The 27004-nt window shown below is 43.7% G+C and overlaps 1 pseudogene; it reads right to left on the bottom strand.

Annotated features, from left to right (window-relative positions):
* Positions 1 to 2105: 2105 nt before the first annotated feature.
* Positions 2106 to 26522, bottom strand: LOC122194869 (sufE-like protein 1, chloroplastic/mitochondrial; annotated as a pseudogene).
* Positions 26523 to 27004: the final 482 nt, after the last annotated feature.

A 27004-nucleotide genomic window follows, 5' to 3' on the forward strand; every position in this document is an offset into this window, starting at 1 on the left:
ACAAATTGTGAAAATATACACACATATATGGAAATATAAATAACACCTACCATGAAACTAGTTGTAGGGAAAAAGTACTCAAATTTATCTTTATCGTCCGCCCAAATATAGGTCATGCTGCAAGGATTCGCCTTCTCCAAATTGTAACAAACGAACCTTCTTGGCCCGCTTCAAAAGTTTTAGAATATAACACTTTTCACTTCAAGATTTTTTATATGAAATATCATTTTTGTACCTCGCGTTGAAATCATGTGATTTTGTTCCCTGATAAACTCTATTATGATTATTTGATAAATCGTCTTTCTAGTAAATGACCAGAAACCATTTTGTCACATGACACATATTTAGGTGCAAATATGTTCTTGAACAAGTTTATTCATCCATAAATTTATGCACTTGGGACAGTTCAACAAACTTAAGTAAGGTAGCCCAAATATACCTACTAACTACACATTTTTCCTCAATATTTTTAGAGATATCCATCATGTACTGAAAACCCTCTTCAATACCTTTCAACCTAAGAGTGAATTGAATATCTTTCTTGATTTTAAATGTTTGCAGGTATTTGATTTGTTGTTGTTGGCTTTTGGGTGTATGATGGAGTAGGGTTACAAACGAGTTTTGGACAAGGTGTTGGATGAGGCATACTCTAAATAACATTTTTCAAGGTCAAATATACCTAAACAATGTTCTACCGGCTCCCTGTAAGGAACTAAACTTATATCATTAGCATGGGGAAGTATTTGCCGGTATAAGTATCCTCACATGTAAAAACATTATGATCATATATGTATGTATAATTTTCTAAGGACACATACTAAATAGGTTATAATTATGTTTTTACTGGATCAATTATCACCTGACCCTCTTCACTAGATGGGTTTGCACCAAACCCACTTACAAAATCAGAGTATCTACCTACAACTGCTTAATTTAACACATTATAATTTTGTATATAGGCACCATAACCGTCTACCATACACACATAATTGTTTTGATGTACCATTAACATCAACATTTAGGTTATTGATATCATTATCATCAATTATTTGTATAACATACTGCAAATTAGGATGTTTGAAAAACAAACTTATAGTATAACTATCTTTTGAACCTATCTTTAATAGAACCGAGTACAACACAGAACCGAGTACAACAATCAAATATACATACATAGGTAAAGACGCATCATAGCTTTCCCCTTTGACCTATGATATTTAGTTTTATTATTGATCGTCTGTCATGAACCTTCCAATGCGAACGACAACGAAATATGATGAACTCATTTTGTTTAAAATACTTGTTATTAAAAAAAACGTATACAACCCTATCTTTAATGATATTAATAAGAATATTTTATAGGTGGTTAGATAGATTAATAATCATTGGGAAAGAAATTTCGAAGTGCAATTCTTCATACATCATTTTCATAGTACATACACCAATTTCTCAATCTCACCTATGAAATACTAACCTAACTTATGAAATCCCTAATTCCGCATTAAGAATGTAAATTTTCTAAGAGGGCACTACGACATAAGAGACCTTACCTCACTCCAAAATGCTTAGAACATTGAATTTTATTAATTATTTTCTGGTAAGGTATCCCATTCCACATGGCTCTACGAAATTCGTGGTTATTTATAGAATTTACTAATTTTTTATTTTTATTTTTGTGTTAGTAAAAGTAAAAAAATTAAACCTGGCTATTTTAATATTTTCATTGTATTAAATTATTACTTGAAAGTTATAGAATGATAACATGGACAATATTCGAGCTGTCTTATCAAAAATCCTTTATATGGACCAAAATATGAGCTGTCCCATCTCAAAACTTTGATGGCACCATATGTGCTTACAAAAGAAAAAAGTAAATAAAAAGTTATATTAAAAAAATTACAAAACGAAGAGAGCGTTTAACTGAACATGGCGGGCATGTGGGATCTTATGGTGAAAGTTTATCATGTGGTCATTCACTCATTCATGTGCGCATGATTTTAAACCCACACAATTAGATCAAAAAAGCTTATAAACTAATCATCCATTAGTGCAATGTTACATTCAGTCTCTTGGTTTAATTCTAAGAATTTCGTATATATTCTTATAAAATTTTAAAATATTGTATTTATTCTATAATCTAAATATTATATTTTTTTTCTTTTAAAATTTTAAAATCCCATATTTAATCAAATTTACTTTTTAAACTTTTTTAATAGGCTTTTATATTTTATAGTCATAGTAATTTATCAAAAAAAAAAAAAAAAAAAAAAAACTCTTAAGATCCCTCTTTAAATTTCTAAAATCCTTTGAAGCCACTTTCAAATTAAAATGAGTCTCCCATTAATGCCTCTCACCCCTCCATGCCCACCATGCTCACAGGATAGATCTTTGATCTCCAATTCAATTTGTTTAAGATTTCTTTAAATTTCTAAAATCCATTGTCATCCACTCTACAAAACATCATTAGGGTTCTCAATTTTACATCGCCATCAATATTCGAATTTTTAACAGGTTTCTTAACTTTTGAATCAGAAACAATATTTAATGAGGGTTTGAATCTGAATAGATGATTCAATTCCTTTCTTAGCCTCTACATATAAAGTGAAGGCCTATCCTACAATAATTTCAACATATTCAAAAACCCATTGTTCCTAGAACATGCCCAACTCTATTGCAAACCCAAATGAACAATGAAATATGGGAAAACGGTAACATCCCATTTTCACAACAAAATTGATCATTTTTAATTAAGGTAACATCATCATTTCCATAAAACCCAAGTTAGAAAACCCTTTTTTTCCCCTAAAAATTAAGTTGTTTGAAAATTAGAGTAATATAAATAATATTGAGTCTCCACTATTGCTGATGTGTGTGTACAATCATGTATTTGCCTTCCCATAATCACTAGTGGTTCCTAAAATCATTTAATCTGCAACTTTAAGCCAAAGCTTAGTGAGTTCCCACAAAATACCACATACAACAATATACATACAATTCATGCACATACCGCTCTTGAGCCTACAATATGATTGTCATTCCTTGCAAGGCCTAAAGTGCAGGTAGACCACTCTCCCTCAACATACAACTGATCAATCACTGGCCTGCCCGGGTATGTTGGCCTACAACACAAAGCAACACCACCTCAACCCACCCCACCACAATATGTCGACATATGAAACAACAAGCAATCAAGTAAACACATAAATTCAGGAAACTATCTACCCTAGTCCACCTGACTAACAACCCACTACTGCATATCAGGGCTCACACAACACATTATGTCATTATTAGCAGATCTCCAAGAAATGTATAGCTATATGAAACCAGAGGTGAGATAGACATTTGAACAGGTGATCCTACTCTACAGCCACAACTAAAAAAGGGAGCAGGCAAAAAAGCCTACATCAAGAGTTCTCAAGCTATCCTATTGGACTACATACAACCCCTAAGGCGTCCTCTAGACGATCACCACCCTACTGTTACTCTAACCAACATATCACTACTCCTATATCCTCACATACAAGGATATAAACTATAGTACATTGTATAGTGAGGAAACTCACCCGAATCGAAGACCAAAGGAAACACAGTAATACGCTCACCCCATGCACTAATCGCCCCCATGAACCGATTAGTACCAAACTAAGGTTGAACCTTAATCAATAACCTAGTCCTTTAAGTTTGACGCAAGGTCAAACTGGTCATAAAGTCAACAGTTAACAAAAGTCAACATTCAACCTTCACCACGACATGGAGGACTCTTGATCACGTCATGGAATATTCGGACAAAACATTCATGAGGGCCTTAATCGTCATGACGTAACATACATATCGTTATCTTATGGGAACTAATTATTGACAACTTAATGGACTAAGCCCTTAATCTATTAAACTACACACTCATGTCCTCCAGAGTGTAACACCGTGATTTTCAAAGCAGAATTTTTCTTTTAAATAATCAATTTAATATTAAAACACTTGTTTAAAATCTTATTCATATTCGAATTACAAAACATAGTTCCATTTCCATTTGAATAGACAACCAGGATCCTTCAAAATACAACTCTTTCCTCGGTGTGTACAATCGAGCCGATGCCATTCCGCGTTACTGAAAGAACCTGAAACAACATAACATAAATACTGTAAGCACGAAGCTTAGTGAGTTCCCCAATATACACCTTACACAATTACGCCTTTCCAGGCCCGACCTTCCGGTCCATGTGTCTCAGGGGACTTCCGTCCCTGCTGGGTAAACCTTCCGGCCTTACCCACGCCGACCTTCCGGTCCATCACACATCATATCGCCTTCCGGCCCATAACATATTGCCTTCCGGCCCATAATATAATCGCCTTCCGGCCCATAATATAATCGCCTTCCGGCCCATAACATACATAGCACATATAACAATTAACTTACCACATATAGCATACATATCACATATCATATCCGACCTTCCGGTCACACAGTCAAACCCTTCCGGGTACAGTATAGTGAGAAGACTCACCTCGTAAATGCTGAAAGCTAGCAACTCCTGAAATCACTCGTGCACAAACCAACGAGCTACAACCCTCCTATAACATTACATAACTCATTAGCACTCATATCATCTAAGTCTGATCATCCGACTCGGCGAGTCTACGCCATGCAGTCGATCGAACTGCTTCCTGGGATACAGATATACTCGAATATACAAACATGGGACCTTCTGGACCTCTAAGGGTCCTACTACAAGGTTATGAACGTTGAATAACAACACCACAATCCATCTAGACTCCAAATGGGTTCCATAAACCCTAAATTTATAAGCACATCAAACAACAGAAGGGAATCTGAAATATTACCTGGAATATGTCCTCTCTGTGTCTCCAAACCGCAGAACTCGAATCCCTTGCTGTTCCTTTAGCCTAACCCCTCTCCTCCTTGCCCAACAATTTCCTTCAAGCCCTAATATCCTCCACTCTTGCTCTAGATGCCCACAGCCGTTTAGGGTTCCTCTCAATCGACTAAAGACTGAAAATGACGGTGTAACACCGTAAATTTCAAGACAATTCTTTCATTTTAAATAATCATTTTATTCTTAGAACACTTGTTAAAAATCTCATTCATAATCAAATTACAAAACATAGTTCCATTTTCACTTGCATAGAAAACCAGGATCCTCCAAAATATGACTCTTGCTCTGGTGTGTACAATCAAGCCGGTGCCGTACCGTGATACTGAAAGAAAACCTGAAAACAACATAACACAAAACACTGTAAGCACGAAGCTTAGTGAGTTCCCCAAAATACCACACACATAACACATATAAGCCACTCGAGGCTATAACTCTATGGGTCCGTGCACCCAAACTCTGTGAACCCTCAGGTTCTAACTCTGTGAACCTTCCGGTTCTAACTCTAGGAACCCTTTGGTTCCAACTCTGCAACCATGCACAGCATAATTCACATAGAAATAATGCAGTACAACACATAACATACATAGCATACAAATACTCTGTCACATAACTCTGGTTACCTACTCAAGGTAAAGTATAGTGAGAAAACTCACCTGGCAAGCAAAAAGCAGATATCTCCATACTCGGATCTCGAACTCGCCACTGCCTAACACGTAAGGCAAAACTCTCATGACTATAACTCTCGAGACTAGAATCAATCCTCTCAATGCACCCTCATAAGGGTAAAAGACTATTTTACCCCTCTCTTGGCCCAAAGGCCACATTGCTGACCAAACCCTAAAAGTTAACGGTCAACCCTTGGTCAAGGTCAAAGTCCTCAGTCAAAGTCAACCCCTGACTGACCCTACTCGCCGAGTCAACTCTATGACTCGCCGAGTTTCTATAATCAGAACTTTACTCAATCCGCGACCTAACTCGCCGAGTCACTCCGAGACTCGCCGAGTCCAACAATTCTGAGTCCACTCGCACACAACTCACCGAGTCATCCCTTGACTCACCGATTCCCGACTCAACCAGGGAATATCGGGACCCTTCGACAAGACTCGCCGAGTCCAAGAACAGACTCGCCGAGTCCAGGACTATCATCAACCTACTCGTCGAGTTGTTCATACAACTCGCCGAGTTCCAGGCCATCTTCATCCAACTCGTCGAGTTCACCCATGTGACTCGCCGAGTACCACCGGTCTGAATCCATTCGGAAGCATTCCAGGCCATGCAATTGCTCCAAAACATAGATCTAGCCTCCTACCACTCATCCATCACGTAAAGTGGCAAACTTTACGTGAATCCAAAGAGATCTAGGCCATTTGCACATTGGGCTAGGGTTTGGGACATGAAAGCTTCACTAAACACTCCAACACAGGGACTTTCATTCTCTCTGATTCTTCTCCCTTCTAGATCTGAGGTAGCAACCTCAGATCTAACCTCTAGACTTCCCATTACATCCATAGACAAGTTCCCACAAACCCCAAAATGAAGAAACACATAATAACAGCCCAAGAACGAGATATTACCTCCAAGAGATGCCCCAACTGCAATGTAATTCGAATCCAAGCAAAGCCCCTTGCTCCAAGCCTTCAATCTCCCAAAATTCCTTCAACAATTACTTCTCCAAGCTCCAATCCACTCAACAATGGTGCTTCTCCGCGATTTAGGGTTTTCTGGGGCTCAAGGGGTGATAAGGAGGCTGGGAGGAAAACATAATGTTCTTTATATAGGGCTCAACCCCGAGAATTAGGGTTTTCTCCAATCAGCGCCTACTCGTCGAGTCCTCCTCACTGACTCGCCGAGTCGGCTACTTAGCACGCGACCCAGTCGCGACTCTACTCGCCGAGTCCATCCATGGACTCGCCGAGTCACTCTTTCACAACTTACTCTTTTAGCCCTTCAACTCTACTCTTGATATTTCGGGATGTTACAATTCTCCCCCACTTAAATTATGCTTCGTCCTCGAAGCCTATGGCAACTCAACTCCAAAATACTCCCACGGCGCGCCACCTGGCCCTAACTGGACCAGGTTCATCAAAGCATAACCATCGAACTCGAACTCACTTCCTCTTTCCTTGCGGTGTCCTGACCACCGTCTCAAACCAGGCACCGGCTGTACCCTCTGATAATCACACTCAACAATCGAGAATTACCCGAGATGTATCACTGCTCCAAATATCAACAACCGATCGACCCATAAGGGCTGGAAAGCCATAAACCATCGGATCCCCGATCCGAATCCCACTTATCCATTCCGGAACGACTGAGAGACCCATTCTCACTCTCAGAACAACTCTCACGAGTTCTCCTCTTGCAATCACATACACATGCTGAACTAGCTCCAACACCCTCAGGTTAGAAAAACTCGATACACTGATGATATCCTCAAACATCCTCCCAGGATGAACCACTGATACATACCCAATACCCTGATCAGAATCACACTGAGAGTCCAGGATTCTCTCCCTGGATCCCTTCCGAGCCTCCTGGCTCTACACCTGCGGAATCCCTCCCGCGTCCTCAACAGACATCCCATCATGATGTCATTCCATACCACTGTAACAGACACCGCATTCAACCCTCATACTCTAAATCATCCATTCGCACTACTACCTTCACTTCCGTGAACCAATACTTCCCCCCCCGGGGTTACATACCTTTCTCTGCCCTTACCTAGGGAAATCCACTTGACAACCTTGCCACTACTCCATGTATCGCACATGCTCTGGATCTGCTCGCAAGGACTCTCGGGTCCATGCGTTACCTCTCCTCAGCAAATGAGGGTCCGACACCTCCTCCTATACAACAGCTCAAAGGGCGGCATACCAATGCACTAATGACGGCTGTTAATATAGGACAACTCGACCAAGGATAATTACGTGCCGCAGCTTCCTCCGAAATCTAATACACATGCCCGAAGCATGACTTCGAGCGTCTGAATCGCTCACTCGCTCTGAAGTGTCCTCAGACAACCTCCTGATAAGCTCTAGCTCATTTCTCATATCCCTCTTCGAGACTGAGCACCAAGTCAGCTTTTGACTCCACAGCTGAGCCTCCAAAGGTCTCCCATAACATGATCCAAACATCTCACTAACCTTTTCCCCGTGACCACTATCACTGCCCAGTGACACGCAAGTCACGAAATCCTCTTTTCCTCATGCGAGAAAATACGGTCCAACCAAGGATCGTCTCAACTCTGATCTCTGGTTTCTGCTGTGCATATCCCTTGCGCATCTCACTGCATCTCCCGACAGAGACGGAGACCCCAGTCTCGCCCCCGATTCAACATCCAGGCTCCAAAAAGTCAATACTAGGGCTACTCAAACCCAAAACTCTTCCACATCATACATTGTTTGGAAAACATTCCATCATCACATTCTCTTGCCATCTAGTGAGTACTGCGGCCCCCCCGCAGTATCACAACACCCTCAGAATAGTGAGTACTACGGCTCCCCGCAGTATCACAACACCCTCTGACTAGTGAGTACTACGGCTCCCCGCAGTATCACAACACCCTCTGACTCCACTAGCTCGTGCTCCGAAGACTATCATCAACGGCTACCCATACTCGACTCGAATATCCATCACAGACTCTGGAGGCAATCAACATAACAAATGCCCACCCTTGCGAAAATCCACTCTCTCAAATAATCTCCCTGGATGCCCATACTCGAAGGGCTCCCACTAGATCCATAGATACCTGATATACCACAAGTCGATTCAATTCAAGATTCACGAGTAACTCCGAAATAAAGATATCATACCCAGATATCTCGGAATACCCCAACAGAACATCACAAGATCCTGCCACAACCACTGATCTCCTGCCCCAAGCATCATATAGACACAATAATACATTTCCTCTGAACCCCATAATTAGATCTGCATTTTTTTTTTTCCAAATTGCAACCTCGGTGTATCCAATTTCTCAATTGGAATACAAGAAAACGCTAACGCTACTAAATACGCTGATAATTCTCCGAACCCATTTTCTATCGCTCAAAATCCAAACAAGGATACACATACTGACCCGGGAGTTGGCTGCCCAATCATTCTCTATCTACTTGCAACAACACTGACCACCAAACACCTGCCGTGGAGACATTCATCATTCTCAACAAGTACTTCCCGCATTAACTCACTCTGACCTCTTTCCTCGATCACCGACATCTCTGGTCTCATGATTTCTTACAGCAGATCTCTATACTCCACTTATAACTGCTCTTGACAAATCTCTGCTTTCTTACATACTGTACCCGGTTCTCCCCCACTTAGGGTTCGAACCATCACCAATTAGCACGCAACCAACCCACAACTATTTTTCACCAGCGAAATCGCACCTGCCCCTGGAAAGTGCTACGCAACACCCGATAATCCCCTTTAAGGAAATTAATCGATCTCATAACTCTGATCCTCAGATGAACTCCTCAAGAACTCTTCGCCACGACTGCCTCTAGTCGTTCCAAATCTCGTACCAATCAAGTACCAAACAACTCAACTGCTCAATAACATCTCTGGCTCATAGACCGAACCACAAAATCATTGCACCCCTCACCTCAACTCATCAAACATCGCTCCAACACCGGGATCATCCCAAGAACAGGGACCCACTCCCATATTCAACACCCCACATAGATAGAAAACTCTCTGCACTGCTAAACTCGACTGAACTCCCCACTGATACCACTATAATACATCCTACTATACTCAAATAGGTGTAGTGTGGTCCTCGACTATCTCAGTCCCAACTGACTATCTGCTCATGACGAATCACTGCCTCGCGGCACACATGCTACCTGATACTCTGGAAGAAATCATCATCAATAACGACCTGCAGGGTTTACCCCCAAACCCAAAACTAAAACATCAGGCCTTTCATGTTCCGCACACGAACATAAATAGCACCACTCTCATAGAAGGTGACCTCTCCTCTATCGACTGATTGCCCAACTCAGACCGAAATTCTCCTCTCCCTCTAACTCCTTACCAAAATACTCTGATAGGCTCTCGCCTTCCCTCTCGAGGGACGCCTTTCCAAATTCAATCATGGCCTACAGGCCTAAAACCCATAGCGTCCAATCTCTACCTCATCAATCGTGATCGGATAACCAGAGAATCACAAGCATCATTCACTACGAACCATGGTACTCATCCCATGACATCTCTTCTCAATATGCTCCGGTGTATGGTACCCGAACCATAGCATCACTCCTCCATTTGCTCCGATGTATGATACTCGAACCATAACATCACTCCTCAATCTGCTCCAATGTATGGTACTCAACCATAACATCACTCTTCAATCCGCTCCAATGTATGGTGCTCGAACCATAACATCACTCCTCAATCTGCTCTGATGTATGGTACTCGAACCATACATCACTCCTTAATACGCTCATTAGAATCTTCAGAATACTCCCTGTATCAAGTATGGGTCCTCTGCTTTCAGTAGTACGGGCCCATACTACCTGCCACATCTACCCATACTTTCCGCACGGACCATCCCAAAGCTCCTAAGTAGCTGCTCTACCTGCTCTTTCACCAATCCCATCTCGCGCTCGCTCCCCAGCGAAATTCTCTACCCTGCCAGTGCACTCATCTGGCTAAGGTTACTCCCTAGGCTCTTCTCAGATTCCCACACTTCTCTGCCATCAGCTGCTGAAGAGCTCCTAATGATGCCAGCCATCTACCTCCTGAATATCGTCATATTCGCTTGGTAGCTGGCTCCCATCATCGAGAGTTCCACAAAGCACGAAGCAAGCAGCATTCGAGCATCGAAGAATATATATGACTCACTCTGGGTGATAACTCCGCTTGCTCTGCTCATCCTCGGAAGTACCACCGAACTCTGCAACTCTTCCCCTCGCGGGCTCTAACTATTCTTTCTCCAAATACCACATTACTCATCTAGGTATCTCCCCTAGATTACTCCTCTACTCAAATCCCCTAAAGGATTCCAAACAAATATTCTCACTCATCACATACTCAAAAGCACATCGCATATCACAGCAATTCCTAGGCTAAGGCATCACAAATCAGGCCACTCTAGTCCTAATATATGGAATACCTAGCCTGTCTCTAGCATGCAATAATATCTCATAAAGTGCATCATAAATATCTCATAACACAAAAGTAAGGGTATTTTGGGAAATCACCGTTCGGGCTCTGGCTGATTGTACACACTGCTCTTTCTTGCTTTCTCTTTGACTCTCATTCACTTTTTTTAAAAAAATTATTTCTTTAAAAACTTTTCTTACTTCCTCAGTTTGAGTCCAGATTTACCCGAAGGCGCATCCGAATCCCTCAAACCAAGGCTCTGATACCAACTTGTAACACCGTAAATTTCAAGACAATTCTTTCATTTTAAATAATCATTTTATTCTTAGAACACTTGTTAAAAATCTCATTCATAATCAAATTACAAAACATAGTTCCATTTTCACTTGCATAGAAAACCAGGATCCTCCAAAATATGACTCTTGCTCTGGTGTGTACAATCAAGCCGGTGCCGTACCGTGATACTGAAAGAAAACCTGAAAACAACATAACACAAAACACTGTAAGCACGAAGCTTAGTGAGTTCCCCAAAATACCACACACATAACACATATAAGCCACTCGAGGCTATAACTCTATGGGTCCGTGCACCCAAACTCTGTGAACCCTCAGGTTCTAACTCTGTGAACCTTCCGGTTCTAACTCTAGGAACCCTTTGGTTCCAACTCTGCAACCATGCACAACATAATTCACATAGAAATAATGCAGTACAACACATAACATACATAGCATACAAATACTCTGTCACATAACTCTGGTTACCTACTCAAGGTAAAGTATAGTGAGAAAACTCACCTGGCAAGCAAAAAGCAGATATCTCCATACTCGGATCTCGAACTCGCCACTGCCTAACACGTAAGGCAAAACTCTCATGACTATAACTCTCGAGACTAGAATCAATCCTCTCAATGCACCCTCATAAGGGTAAAAGACTATTTTACCCCTCTCTTGGCCCAAAGGCCACATTGCTGACCAAACCCTAAAAGTTAACGGTCAACCCTTGGTCAAGGTCAAAGTCCTCAGTCAAAGTCAACCCCTGACTGACCCTACTCGCCGAGTCAACTCTATGACTCGCCGAGTTTCTATAATCAGAACTTTACTCAATCCGCGACCTAACTCGCCGAGTCACTCCGAGACTCGCCGAGTCCAACAATTCTGAGTCCACTCGCACACAACTCACCGAGTCATCCCTTGACTCACCGATTCCCGACTCAACCAGGGAATATCGGGACTCTTCGACAAGACTCGCCGAGTCCAAGAACAGACTCGCCGAGTCCAGGACTATCATCAACCTACTCGTCGAGTTGTTCATACAACTCGCCGAGTTCCAGGCCATCTTCATCCAACTCGTCGAGTTCACCCATGTGACTCGCCGAGTACCACCGGTCTGAATCCATTCGGAAGCATTCCAGGCCATGCAATTGCTCCAAAACATAGATCTAGCCTCCTACCACTCATCCATCACGTAAAGTGGCAAACTTTACGTGAATCCAAAGAGATCTAGGCCATTTGCACATTGGGCTAGGGTTTGGGACATGAAAGCTTCACTAAACACTCCAACACAGGGACTTTCATGCTCTCTGATTCTTCTCCCTTCTAGATCTGAGGTAGCAACCTCAGATCTAACCTCTAGACTTCCCATTACATCCATAGACAAGTTCCCACAAACCCCAAAATGAAGAAACACATAATAACAGCCCAAGAACGAGATATTACCTCCAAGAGATGCCCCAACTGCAATGTAATTCGAATCCAAGCAAAGCCCCTTGCTCCAAGCCTTCAATCTCCTAAAATTCCTTCAACAATTACTTCTCCAAGCTCCAATCCACTCAACAATGGTGCTTCTCCGCGATTTAGGGTTTTCTGGGGCTCAAGGGGTGATAAGGAGGCTGGGAGGAAAACATAATGTTCTTTATATAGGGCTCAACCCCGAGAATTAGGGTTTTCTCCAATCAGCGCCTACTCGTCGAGTCCTCCTCACTGACTCGCCGAGTCGGCTACTTAGCACGCGACCCAGTCGCGACTCTACTCGCCGAGTCCATCCATGGACTCGCCGAGTCACTCTTTCACAACTTACTCTTTTAGCCCTTCAACTCTACTCTTGATATTTCGGGATGTTACAGACGGCCTAAAAGAGCATTAAATACGATCCAAAACTGAACGGCTAGGGTTTCCGCTGAACAGCGTCGACTCGCCGAGTCTATATCTGGACTCGTCGAGTCCAGTCGCGAACCCGCGACCAAGTCTGCGACCCTACTCGGCGAGTCTGGCTCCAACTCGCCGAGTCTCCCCTTTAAAACACCCCCAAAATGCAACTTAGCAATACTTGAGATTTTGGGATGTTACAACTCTCCCCCACTAGAATCAGACTTCGCCCTCGAAGTCTCACTCTGAAATTAGCTCCGGATGCTGCCCCCACCTATCACGTTCCAGACCACAGTTCATTTCCGATCCCCTCCGGCGCTGCCACTGAACTAACACCAGAGGTATCCCCTTGCTCCTCAGAACCTCGATCTTCCGTTCTCTGATGACTACTGGCTTCTCGGTACAATTCAGGCTTGCATCCACCTGAATGTCTTCTAATGGAAACACTGCCGACTCATCGGCTACATACTTCCTCAATTGCGACACATGAAAAGAAATATCATGGATTTGTCTCAAATCCATGGGCAACTCCAACCGTTAGGCCACCCGGCCTACCCCCGCAATCACATGAAAAGGCCCAATGTACCGGGGCCCCAACTTGCCCCTCTTCTTGAATCGAATCACTCCTCTCCAAAGAGAGGCCTTCAGGAGTACTAAGTCATCGACCTGAAACTCAAGCTCGGACCGGCGTCTGTCCGCATAACTTTCCTGTTGGCTCTGGGCGGTCAACAACCTCTGTCTCATCTGCTGAATCTGTTCTGAATCCCAACAATCACTTGACCAATAAGGGTTAGGAAACCATGAACTACCGGATCCCCAATCCAAAGCCCACTTTGTCCATTCCGGACCGACTGAGAGATCCATTCTCACTCTCAGAGCAACTCTCACAAGTTCTCCCCTTGCCACTACATACACATACTGAACTAGTCCCAACACCCGCAGGTGGAAAGACCCGATACACTGATGATATCCTCGAACATCTCCCAAGATGAACCACTACATCCACCCTACACTCTGATCAGATTCACACTGAGAATTTAAAATTTTCTCTCTCCATGCATCCCTTCTGAGCCTCAACAGACATCCCAACCGGATGGGTTCCTACTCCACTGCCGCGAACACGATGCTCAAAACCATACTCGAAATACGCTAACCATAACTCTGCTCTGCAGCTTTCACTTTCGTGAACTTGCGCCCCCTTCGGAGTTACATACCCTCCTCTTTTCCTTTTCCACGGAACCCTCTTGAACATAATGCCACTCCAACCGGTGCCACGGTGCTCGCCCCAAGCGACACCACCCTTTTTGCGTAACTGCTATTCACATACTCTGGTTCTCATTGCAGGGGCTCTCAATCCCATACACTCTCTCCACTCGTCAAAATCACTGCCTCCGCTAAACAAGATCAATAACCCGGGGCCAGACCTTCCAATGCAATCACACTGCAACATACGCGATCCGCAAATCTCAAACTAATCCAGCAATACCAACAGAGTCTCCAGTATGACTGGACCGACTCTCATAACACATACTAGCCACTCGAGGCTATATCTCTGTGGGTCCGTACACCCAAACTCTGCGAACCCTCAGGTTCTAACTCTGGGAACCTTCCGGTTCCAGCTCTAGAAACATGCACAACATAATCCCGTGGGATTAATGCAGTACAACCCATCACGTACCTCAAACGTACCAATACTCTGATCGCAAAATTCCGATTACTTACTCAAGCTTGATCCCGGCCTCCTCTCAGGCCTCCACAATCAAATGCCCTAGGTCTGTATCTCGCCCCGCATACCCAACACTCGCTCTCGTCGGCCTATACTTTGCGCTGACAGACACTGCTGAATCCCAACAGCTAAGCACCCTCACATACTCATCGATCTCCCGGAGAATTTTACAATTCTCCCCCACTAAAGCACTGACTAACTGCCACCGATCGTCATTAACGACCTTTCAGAACCATCCTGCACAAAGAGAACATTTACCCACTGACTGCTTCCCACAAGCGTAAGCAACCCTCAGCAAAACACATCTCCTCCCTGATCAATCCGCTCAAAAGAATCCGATCTTTCAATTATCCACTTCACAACTGCAGATGCTACCCGACATTCAACCCAGTGCCGCATCTCCACTATCAACCCTCACGAACGATGACCAACGGAATTCCCAAGCAATAACCCATAACCAAACCCACAACCTGCCAAAGGTTGAATATCGCATCGAAAACCACACAAGGCTACCGGCACCAAAACACCAAACTATAATCATACTAAACCATCAGGGAACAACGAATGCCAAGCGAAAACCTGAAGCACCAATCCATAACCATGCCAAACCCGCGAAACAACGAATACCGCATCGAAATCCACACCAGACACCAGCACAAACAACACGCCACAATCAACGCAAGCTAGTCAAGACATCAAGAGAGCATCATACCCGCAGCTGCCTCCGGCACTGCTCCGTCTCCCTCTGCCGCAAGCCGATAAGCACGACCCTGAGCCCTTGGGCTCTGCTCCATCCTGTCCTCCTCCTGAACTCCTCAAGGTGGCCGATGCTAGAGCCTGCACCGGTCCTGCAGGAAACTGTGGACGGTTGACCCTCAAATGTCCAACCTGCCGACACTGATAACAAATCCTGAAATCCCGAATTGGCACTGACTGCCGACAATCCCGTGCACCGTGCCCCTCCTTTCCGCACTTGCGGCATGCACCACTGGGCCAACAAGCTCCGGTGCCATCTCTCTCACACTTCCCACAAGTGTGACCGCTCCGATCCCCCATTCTAACGTCTACGGTCATGGACCGTTTCGGCGCCGACTGCGACTGCATCGGGGCCTGCCTCATCTCACGCAACTGCAACTCAACCTCTAACTCACGCCACATGGCGGCCTCCTGCGATACCAACACGGTCTCGCGCCTCTGCGCAGACACGAACTGTCTGATACCCCCCCCCCCCCCTTGAGCATACTCGGATATCGGGACATCTGAGCCTGCTCCGAAGCGAACTCAGGGCAAAACATCGCCCTCTCAATAAACATCCCGGTGCTCTCAGTCACCGACTCCAAATCCTGCTTCAGCTTAAGGAACTTCCGAGCCAATTTCTCCTTTTCATCCCGCGGAACATAGCGAGTACTGAACATCCCTCTGAATTGATCCCATGAAACCGCAGCCCTCTGCGCATCGGAAAATGACCTCGTGGTCAATCTCCACCAATTCTTCGCCCCGAGCCTCAATAGGTTCAGAGCACACCCCACCCTCTGATCAGCAGGGCATAAACTCGTGGAGAAACACCCCTCCATGTCTGATAACCATCTCATAGCAACAATCGAGTCCTGAACTCCATCGAATGTGGGAGGCTTCGCATAATAGAAGTCCCGATACTGAAAACCCCGACTAGCCCCTTTCTTTGCCGTTGCTACAGCCGCTGTAATCGCCGCGGCAGCCGTCTCTGCGAAAGCCGCATATCGCTCATCAAACTACTTCAATCATAGTGGTCCTGATCGACCCAAACAATTCTGGCGACTCAGCCCGCAACAATGCAGCAACCTCATCACGCAGGATCTCGCGAATCTTCGCATCCCGCTCGCTCGTGCTCGTCCGATCGATAACCGGATAACAAGATAGCCACAAGCATCATCCACTACGAACCATGGTACTCATCCCATGACATCCCTTCTCAACATGCTTCGGTGTATGGTACCTGAACCATAGCACCACTCCTCAATCTGCTCCAATGTATAGCTCTCGAACCACAACATCTATCTCAATCTGTTCCGATGTATGGTGCCCTGACCATAACATCACTCTGTATCCGCTCCGATGTATGGTATTCGAACCATAACATCACTCCTCAATCTGTTCCTTAGGACCTTCAGAATGCCCCCTGTATCAAGTATGGGTCCTCTGCTTTCAGTAGTACGGGCCCATACTACCTGCCACATCTACCCATACTTTCCACACGGACCATCCCAGAGTTCCTAAGTAGCTGATAAACCTGCTCTTTCACCCATCTCATCGCGCGTGCTCGCTTTCCAGCGAAATCCTCTACTCTACCAGCGCACTCATCTGGCTAGGTTTACTCCCTAGTCCCTTCCGCTATCCTCCCACTTCTTTGCCATCAGCTGCTGAAGAGTTCCTAATGATGCCAGCCCTCTACCTCCTGAGTATCGTCATACTCACTTAGTAGCTGACTCCCATCATTGCTAACTCCACAAAGCACAAAGCAAGCAGCATTCGAGCATTGAAGCATACATAGGACTCCCCTCCTGTGGTAGCTCCACCTTCTCGGCTCATCCTCGGAAGTACCTCTGTACCCCGTAGCTTTACCCCTTGTGCGTTCTAACTAGATACTCTCACTCATCACATACACACAAAAGCATAACGCACATATAACAGCAAACCCTAGACTAAGGCATCACAAATCAGGCCACTCTAGTCCTAAGATGTGAAATACCTAGCCTGTCTCTAGCATGCAATAATGTCTCATAAAGTGCATAATAGATATTTCATAATACAAAAGTAAGGGTATTTTGGGAAATCACCGTTTGGCTCTGGCTGATTGTACACACTGCTCTTTCTTGCTTTCTCTTTGAACTCTTATTCACTTTTAGAAAACTATTTATTTGAAAACCTTTTCTTAATTCCTCAGTTTGAGTCCAGACTCACCCGTAGGCGCGTCCGAATCCCTCAAACCAAGGCTCTGATACCAATTTGTAACACCGTGATTTTCAAAGCAGAATTTTTCTTTTAAATAATCAATTTAATATTAAAACACTTGTTTAAAATCTTATTCATATTCGAATTACAAAACATAGTTCCATTTCCATTTGAATAGACAACCAGGATCCTTCAAAATACAACTCTTTCCTCGGTGTGTACAATCGAGCCGATGCCATTCCGCGTTACTGAAAGAACCTGAAACAACATAACATAAATACTGTAAGCACGAAGCTTAGTGAGTTCCCCAATATACACCTTACACAATTACGCCTTTCCAGGCCCGACCTTCCGGTCCATGTGTCTCAGGGGACTTCCGTCCCTGCTGGGTAAACCTTCCGGCCTTACCCACGCCGACCTTCCGGTCCATCACACATCATATCGCCTTCCGGCCCATAACATATTGCCTTCCGGCCCATAATATAATCGCCTTCCGGCCCATAATATAATCGCCTTCCGGCCCATAACATACATAGCACATATAACAATTAACTTACCACATATAGCATACATATCACATATCATATCCGACCTTCCGGTCACACAGTCAAACCCTTCCGGGTACAGTATAGTGAGAAGACTCACCTCGTAAATGCTGAAAGCTAGCAACTCCTGAAATCACTCGTGCACAAACCAACGAGCTACAACCCTCCTATAACATTACATAACTCATTAGCACTCATATCATCTAAGTCTGATCATCCGACTCGGCGAGTCTACGCCATGCAGTCGATCGAACTGCTTCCTGGGATACAGATATACTCGAATATACAAACATGGGACCTTCTGGACCTCTAAGGGTCCTACTACAAGGTTATGAACGTTGAATAACAACACCACAATCCATCTAGACTCCAAATGGGTTCCATAAACCCTAAATTTATAAGCACATCAAACAACAGAAGGGAATCTGAAATATTACCTGGAATATGTCCTCTCTGTGTCTCCAAACCGCAGAACTCGAATCCCTTGCTGTTCCTTTAGCCTAACCCCTCTCCTCCTTGCCCAACAATTTCCTTCAAGCCCTAATATCCTCCACTCTTGCTCTAGATGCCCACAGCCGTTTAGGGTTCCTCTCAATCGACTAAAGACTGAAAATGACGGCCTAAAAGAGCATTAAATACGATCCAAAACTGAACGGCTAGGGTTTCCGCTGAACAGCGTCGACTCGCCGAGTCTATATCTGGACTCGTCGAGTGCAGTCGCGAACCCGCGACCAAGTCTGCGACCCTACTCGGCGAGTCTGGCTCCAACTCGCCGAGTCTCCCCTTTAAAACACCCCCAAAATGCAACTTAGCAATACTTGAGATTTTGGGATGTTACACAGAGGCTTCCTTACACCCAAATATCCATAAAAATTGTTGCTTTACAGATATGCATGCATGAGTTTAAAACTCTATGCAAGTCTTGAGCTTAAGTTAGGTCACAAATGATGAATAAAATGTCAAAACCTCATGCATGAGCTCAAAATTCTCTAGCAAACATTAGATCTAGCACATGTAACCACAAAAGGAATCTAATGACCCATAAAGTTTCCAACTTTATGGAATCCCAACACTCCCACTAGTCTAAGCATGGAGAATAGTGCATAAAAATCTAGATCTAGAAACAAGGAATCATAAAGTTTGGAGCTTGAATACTCTCAATGCTCCGAAGAAATTTCTAGAATATAATGATGAGACTTGAAAGCTAGATGTATGCACCAAGGATACTGCCTTCTTCTTCAAGACACCAAAACACCACCAAAAGCTCAAGAACTCAACAATGGAGGCTAGGGTTTCATTGAAAGGGCTGGTGGCTAAAGAGAATGCCTTAAACCTTGAGTTTAAGGGCTTAAATATGGAAGAAACCCAAAAAGATCATGGCTTGGGTTACAGCTGATGTTACGTTGTGACCTTCCTTTTGTCACATCGTGACAATCATCCCGGATACGCGTTCATCCGATTAGCATGTCACGTCGTGATGCTCCCTTCATCACGTCGTGACACAAGGTTCTTTTTCCGAAAAACCTTACCTTTGATCATTTTAAACCCTCAACCGATCTATTTTGAAAAATAGATGTTATAGAAACGCTCAATATTTCTTGCAATGGGTGACCAGATAGACTGTAAACCAATAAAGTTGCTAAACCTTTGGTAAGTATAGAATCAGAATCAACATCAAATTTCACATTTTTATTGTTGGAATTGAGATATGCTCGTAACCACACTTGAGAAACACATCATACAATATTGTTTTCATTAGGTGTGAATTCGTCTTTAAGGGGTTGAAGATGTTGCCATAGAATTACAATTGTTCATATTTGGCTCTTGGATCCTATACAGATTAGACTACATTGACGATTTCTTGCATCTTTTTGGCGAGTTCTTCGATAGGTTGGTGTGTGTCTGGGTCCAATAAAATTGGTAAGTCAAACTCGGGGTAAATAGTCTAGTGGGTATCAACTAGATTGCTATTGTTTCAATAGGTAAAAGATTTTTTTGTTGGTGAGGAGTCGATCTCCATCTACAGGTCGGGTTAGATAGTCAATGCTAATTTGGTTGATCCAATGTATGGAAAAAAGGTTTTCATATCAAAGGAAAATGTAACACCCGTTTTCTAGAATAGAACAGTTGTGGACTGGAGGGTATCAAAAGTAAGGTCTTTAGGAAAAACCATGTGCCACGATGTAGCATTGCAATTTCAAGAAACACGTATTTTGATGGCCGCCACAATGTAATAAGAGGGATACCACGACGTGATAGCTGGTGTAGCCCAAGCCCATGATATATAGGGGTTTCTCCATAATTAAGGACCTTGACTTTAGGGTTAGGTCATTCTCTTCAGCCTACACCCTCTTATCTCGAAAACCCTAGGCCTATATGAGTGTTCTTAGTATGGTTGTGGTGTTATTGAAGTGTTAAGTAGTGGATTGTAACTTGAAAAAGAAGAAGGTTCCCTTTTAAGGAAATATCCAATAAGAAAACGTCGTCACCACCTTCTTGCACAACTTCTCTACTTTTGTAAGTCCCCAAGTTTCTATCTTTATGTGCTATTATTCTAGATCTAGACTTAGAAGCTCATTCCTCATGATTCAAGGTGGTTCGAGTGATTGGATTCCATAAAGCTGGCAACTTTATGGATCCTTGATGTCCATTTTATGGTTATATGTTCCAGATCTAATGATCTATGAATTCCTTGGTCTTAAGCAATGATTTTTGTGATGTGATTGTGTATTAGAAGGACTCGTGGGTCAAACATGAAGGAATTCCATTATTGATTAAGGATCTATATTTGTTTGGTGCTAGTTGGTTTGTAGGAGTGATCAATGTAAACAGTGAATCTCTTGTTGTGTTCCTTGGGTCCTCGATTCGGGTGTGTCCCGTCACTATAGTATGCGTTACTATATATATATATATACACAATACACACACACACACACACTAGCCGTTTACCCGCACAAAGCGACGGGTGCGGATCAACAAAATGACATAAAAAATTTGTTAAACAAAATGATGAACAGATAGAGGATTTCTTATACCTGGTCTAGGATTAAACGTAAGACATTTTTAGCTTATTCGATTTTAATAGAAAGAAAAACCAAAGGAGGAGGTAGTGAGCATGAGAGAGAACCAAGGTTTTGCGGTCAATGGCAAGGCATTCATGATAGACGAATGCTAGATCAATGCACCTCTTCCAGTTTATATGAAATGCTTTATAACGTGTACACCATATTAGACCGATTCAAATGTACATGAAGAACACTTGGTTAAACTTTGACCCATTCAAAATCTTGTCATCATCTTATTTGACTTTTTCATTAATATTGACAGATTTAGTATTTAGCGATTCAATTGGATATAAGGAACACTTGGTCAAAGTTTGACCCATTCAAAATCTTATCATGGCCCAATAATGAAAATAATCATACAAGGCCCAAACATGAACCAATTTTCCAAATTGGGCCCAAGTCCCTTCCATGGGCCTTAATCCAAGGTCCAACATATTCCCATCGCAAAATCACAAGAAATCAAATGCCCAACAACCCCTAAACATCTAAGCCCAAAAGAATGGCCCAAACTGAAGATCCAATTGTGAAGCCCAATTGGCTGAGTATGCGAGGGCGTACTCAACTTGTACGCTAAGCGTACACGCTGTAGGGCTTGTACGCGGCGCATACGAGCCTTTATGCCCAACGTACTCACCCATTCAACCAAATCTCATTTACAACTTTTAATCCATAAAGTCTTTACTCCAAACCCTAGATCTGACTTTCTTGAGCTGATTTATAATGTAAAGTTGCTAAATTTATGTGCATGCATGGATTAACGAAGCTTTTAAAGCTAAGAAGAACTTAATAGGTGAATTAATGCATGCATGTAACCATAAATCCCATAAAGCTTGAACCTTTATGCTTAAGAACCTCATAACATGCTCAGATCTAAAAGGACAAGCCCCAAAAACATCTCAACTCATCAACCAACCCAAAAAGGGACCAAAAGCATAACAATCAAGACATAAAGAGATCTAAGCATTCAAAAGCCAAGGTATGAACTTCATACCTCAAAAGACTTGCAAAATGAGTGATGATTCTAGATCTCAAAGTTTCCCACCAAGCTATGAACCTTCCACCATCTTCAATCTCTTCAAAATGAGTAAAGCAAGCACCACCTTCTTCTCAAGAGCTCAAAAACACAACAATGGAGGATAAAGGTCGATTTTAGGGTTTTGGGGAAATCGAGGCCGGTAAAGAGGCCAAACCTAATGACTAAAGGTCTTTTTATATGGTACAACACCCTAAAATTAACGTTTCATTAACCTTCGAGTACGCTAACCATAACCCTCGTAAGCCCAACATACGAGGCATTGCATCTCCAATATAGCTCCACGTTAGTACATGAAGTGTACCATATGGTATGCCCCTCATACTGGTTTCTCAGCTTGTACGCTAAGCATACCCAGTGGTACAACCTGTGAACTACTCTAGGGACCAAAATGTAATAATTCAATATAAAAGAGCTAAAAGGAACATACCCCAAATTGAAGTGTTAAAATTCTCCCCCACTTGAATCAAACCTCGTCCTCGAAGTCCGCTGCCCCGAATAACTATGGATAGTGCTCCCTCATCTCATCTTCGGGCATCCAAGTCCACTCCAAACCCTTGAGGTGCGGCCATTGCACCTTCACCAACTCGAGAACCTTGTTCCTTAAGGTTTTCGTCTTTTGATCAAGAATCACCCTAGGTCTCTTAATATAATTCAGGCAATCATCCACCTGAATATCCTCTAATGGTACTACTGCGTAATTATCCACTAAGTAGTTTCGCAGCTAAGAGACATGGAACATGCTATGAATCTGACTGAGCTCATCTTGAAGATCCAAGCGTTAAGCAACCCGAACCACCCGAGCTAAAACCTTGAAAGGACCAATATACTTGGGGCCCAGCTTGCCCCACTTCCTGAACCAGATGACACCTTTCCATGGTGACACCTTCATAAGAACCCTATCTACTACATAGAACTCTAAATCGGATTGGCGCTTGTCGGTATAACTCTTCTGCCGACTCTGAGCTGTTTGGAGCCTACTATGAACCTACTGAATCAGCTTAGTGGTCTTGAGTACCACCTCGGTACTTCACATAACCCGTTGACCGACCTCACCCTAACGGATTGGGATCCTACACTTTCTCCCATAGAGCATCTTGCAAGGATATCCTCAAGGGTCTGAATAATCAGCTCACTCTGACCATCAGTCTATAGATAGAATGTTGTGCTGAAATGGAGATGAGTGCCTAACTCTTCATGCAACCTTCTCCAGAACCTGGAAGTAAACGAGACATCTTTATCAGAAACCACCGATACCGGTACCCAATGACATGCCACAACCTCCCTGATATAAATCTCAGCCAACTTTTTAGTAGAAATACTCTCCTGAATCGGTATGAAATGCGTGCTCTTGGTGAAACGATCAATGATGAACCAAAGCGAATCCACTCTGTGTGTTGTCTGGGGTAGCTTCGTGATAAAATCCATGGTAATATCTTCCCATTCACATAACGGAATCTCCAACGACTGCATCTTTCTATGAAGTTGTTGATGCTCGACCTTGACTTTCCCACTAGTCAAGCACCGCTCCACATACCAAACCACATCCCGCTTCATGCAGGGCCATCAAAAATCACGACGAAGATACCTACACATCTTCGTTGCCCTGGGATGAATGGAGAACCTAGATTTGTGTGCCTCCTCCATTATAACCTGACATGCACCACCCCCATACGAAACTTAAACCCGCCGATGTAGAGTCAACAATCTACGACTATCATAATCGAAGGACGCCACCTGACCCACGATTCACTCACTCTTTCGGTGCTCCTCCTTCATACCCTCAATCTGAGCCTCACGAATCCACTCCAACAACGGAGTAATAACGGTCATCATCAAACATATACCTCTGATCGGAGCTACGACCGCCTTAAGGATGAGAGCATCGGCCACCACATTGGCCTTCCTCGGGTGGTAAAGTATCTCACAACCACCATCCTTCACCACATCCAACCACCCGTGTTGCCTCATATTCAGATTCGACTGATCCATCAAATACCTCAGGCTCTTATGATCCATGTAAATAGTACAACGAACCCCATAGAGGTAATGCCGCCAAATCTTGAGAGCGAAAACCATGGCCCCCAACTCCTAATCATGCTTTGGATAATTCACCTCACAAGGTTTCAACTGCCTCAAAGCATAAGCGATCACGTGACCATTCTGCATCAACACTGCCCCTAATCATGTGATTGACGAATCACAATAAAACACAAAATCCACAATACCCTCTGGCAAGGTTAGAATAGGTTCCTATCACAACCATTGTCTCAAGGTCTCAAAAGTTGTCTTCTGCTCAGGCCCCCGGTGAAATGTAATCGTCTTCTTTGCTAGTCGGGTCAATGGAACAACTATCTTGGACAAATCCTAGATGAATCTTCGATAATAACCCGCCAAACCCAGAAAACGATGAATCTTAGACGGAGACCTCAGAACCTCCCACTGCATCACGCCCTCAACCTTGGTCGGATCGACCATAATACCATTTTGGTTGACAAGGTGCCCCATAAAATGCACCTCGTGTAACCAGAACTCACACTTGGAGAACTTTTTGATTAGTCTCTCCTTCCTCAAAGTCTCCAACACTTCTCTCAAGTGCTCATCGTGCTACTCCTGAGTCTTGGAATAAACCAAAATATCATCAATGAATACAATCACAGACCGATCCAACATCGGTATGCACATGCGGTTCATGAGATCCATGAATATGGTTGGAGCATTGGTGAGCCCAAAAGGCATCACCATGAGCTCGTAATGACCATAACAAGTCTGGAAAGCTGTCTTTTGCACATTCTCATCCCTGACCCGTATATGATGATAACCCGATCAAAAATCAATCTTAGAGAACCAAAATGCACCCTGAAGCAGGTCAAAAAGATCATCAACCCTCGGGAGTGGATAACGGTTCTTCACTGTTACCTTAATTAGCTCCCGGTAGTCAATGCACATGCGATGAGACCCATCATTCTTCTTCATAAACAAGATCGGTGCTCCCCAAGGTGAACTTCTCGTTCGAATGAACCCCTTGTCTAACAGCTCATGTAGCTGTGTAGACAACTCTTGCATCTCAGGAGGAGCCAATTGATACGGTGCTTTAGCTATCCAAACCGCACTAGGAACTAGATCAATCCTAAACTCGACCTTCCTTTCCAGAGGCACCCTAGGAAAAATCCCCCAGGAACATATCCGAGTAATCCTACACAATCGGCAAATCATCCACGGTCGCCTTACCCTTATCCCGAGTATCCATAACATATGTAACATAACCGGAACAACCCTGCTGAAGATAGCATCTGACCCTCGCTGCTGAACACCAAATCGGCCCACACTAAGATCTCTCACCATGAACCACTGACTCTCCTCCACTTGGGGTCCGAACCTGAACTAACTGTTGCTCACAATTGATCACTGCCTCGTTCGGGCTCAACCAATCCATACCCACAATAACCTTGTTCCCACACAAAGGAATAGGAAACAAATTAACTAGATATTGCTCGCTGAATAACTAAAGGGTACAACTCCAATGAACACTCGCAACCCAAACAGATCTATCATCTGCGATCTCGACATCGAATGGACAATCCAGCTCCCCCTGAGCTCCAACAAACCTCTTTCTAAGCATAAGCAATACAAATGATTAGGTAGTACCTGAATCAAACAATACCAAAGCAGAAATACTGTCCACGAGGAACGATCCTAAGCAACAATTCAACATAAATAAAGACATAAGAAAAAGATACATACTCGTCATCACATCTGGTGCCACACGAGCCTCCTTGACTGTCAACTGAAAATCCCTGCTCTTCACCACAGGTGCATCTGCCCGGCTCTAGTGGCTACCAATAATCCGAAGAGTTGTAGGAGCGGGTGCTAACACCGATCCTGTTGCAGCCAAATTTGGACAATGGGTCTTCTTGTGTCCCCTCTGATTGCAATGAAAGCGAATCAGGTCAGATTTCGGGGTGATGGTGGTGGTAGCAGTATAATCCCTGCTAATAAGACCATTCCAACCACACTTGAAGCATCCAGAACCACCCACCCTGCACGCCCCATCGTGTGACATGCTGCACCTGCCATAGCGGCCTCTGCACTGCTGGCCCTTCCCCCTCGTGTCAATAACCTTGGGAGTTTTGCCCGAACCGCTTGATAATAGTACCTCATACGACTTCCTCGACCTCTCCATCTCAAGATCAATCGCTCTTTCTCTCTCTCTCTCTCTCTCTCTCTCTCTCTCTCTCTCTCTCTCTCTCTCTCTCTCTTTCTCTCTATCCCTTGCTATCATATCCTGCAACGTCTTGCAGCTAGATCGGCTCACAAACCGCCAAATATCCCTCCTCAACATCTCATTATACCTAGCCGTCTTCATCTCCTCATCCGCCACATACTATGGAACCAAAAGTGCCCTCTCTCGAAACATAGTTGTGATCTCAGCCACCGTCTCAGTAGTCTAGCAGAGATCTTGAAAATCTCTCGCCAACTGTTGCGTCTTAATCACCGTTGCGAACTCAACCCTGAACCTGGTCAAACAATCATCGCAGGTCACTAAATCAACAACATCA

Source organism: Lactuca sativa, chromosome 6 (assembly GCF_002870075.4).
Source record: "Lactuca sativa cultivar Salinas chromosome 6, Lsat_Salinas_v11, whole genome shotgun sequence".
NCBI lineage: Eukaryota > Viridiplantae > Streptophyta > Magnoliopsida > Asterales > Asteraceae > Lactuca > Lactuca sativa.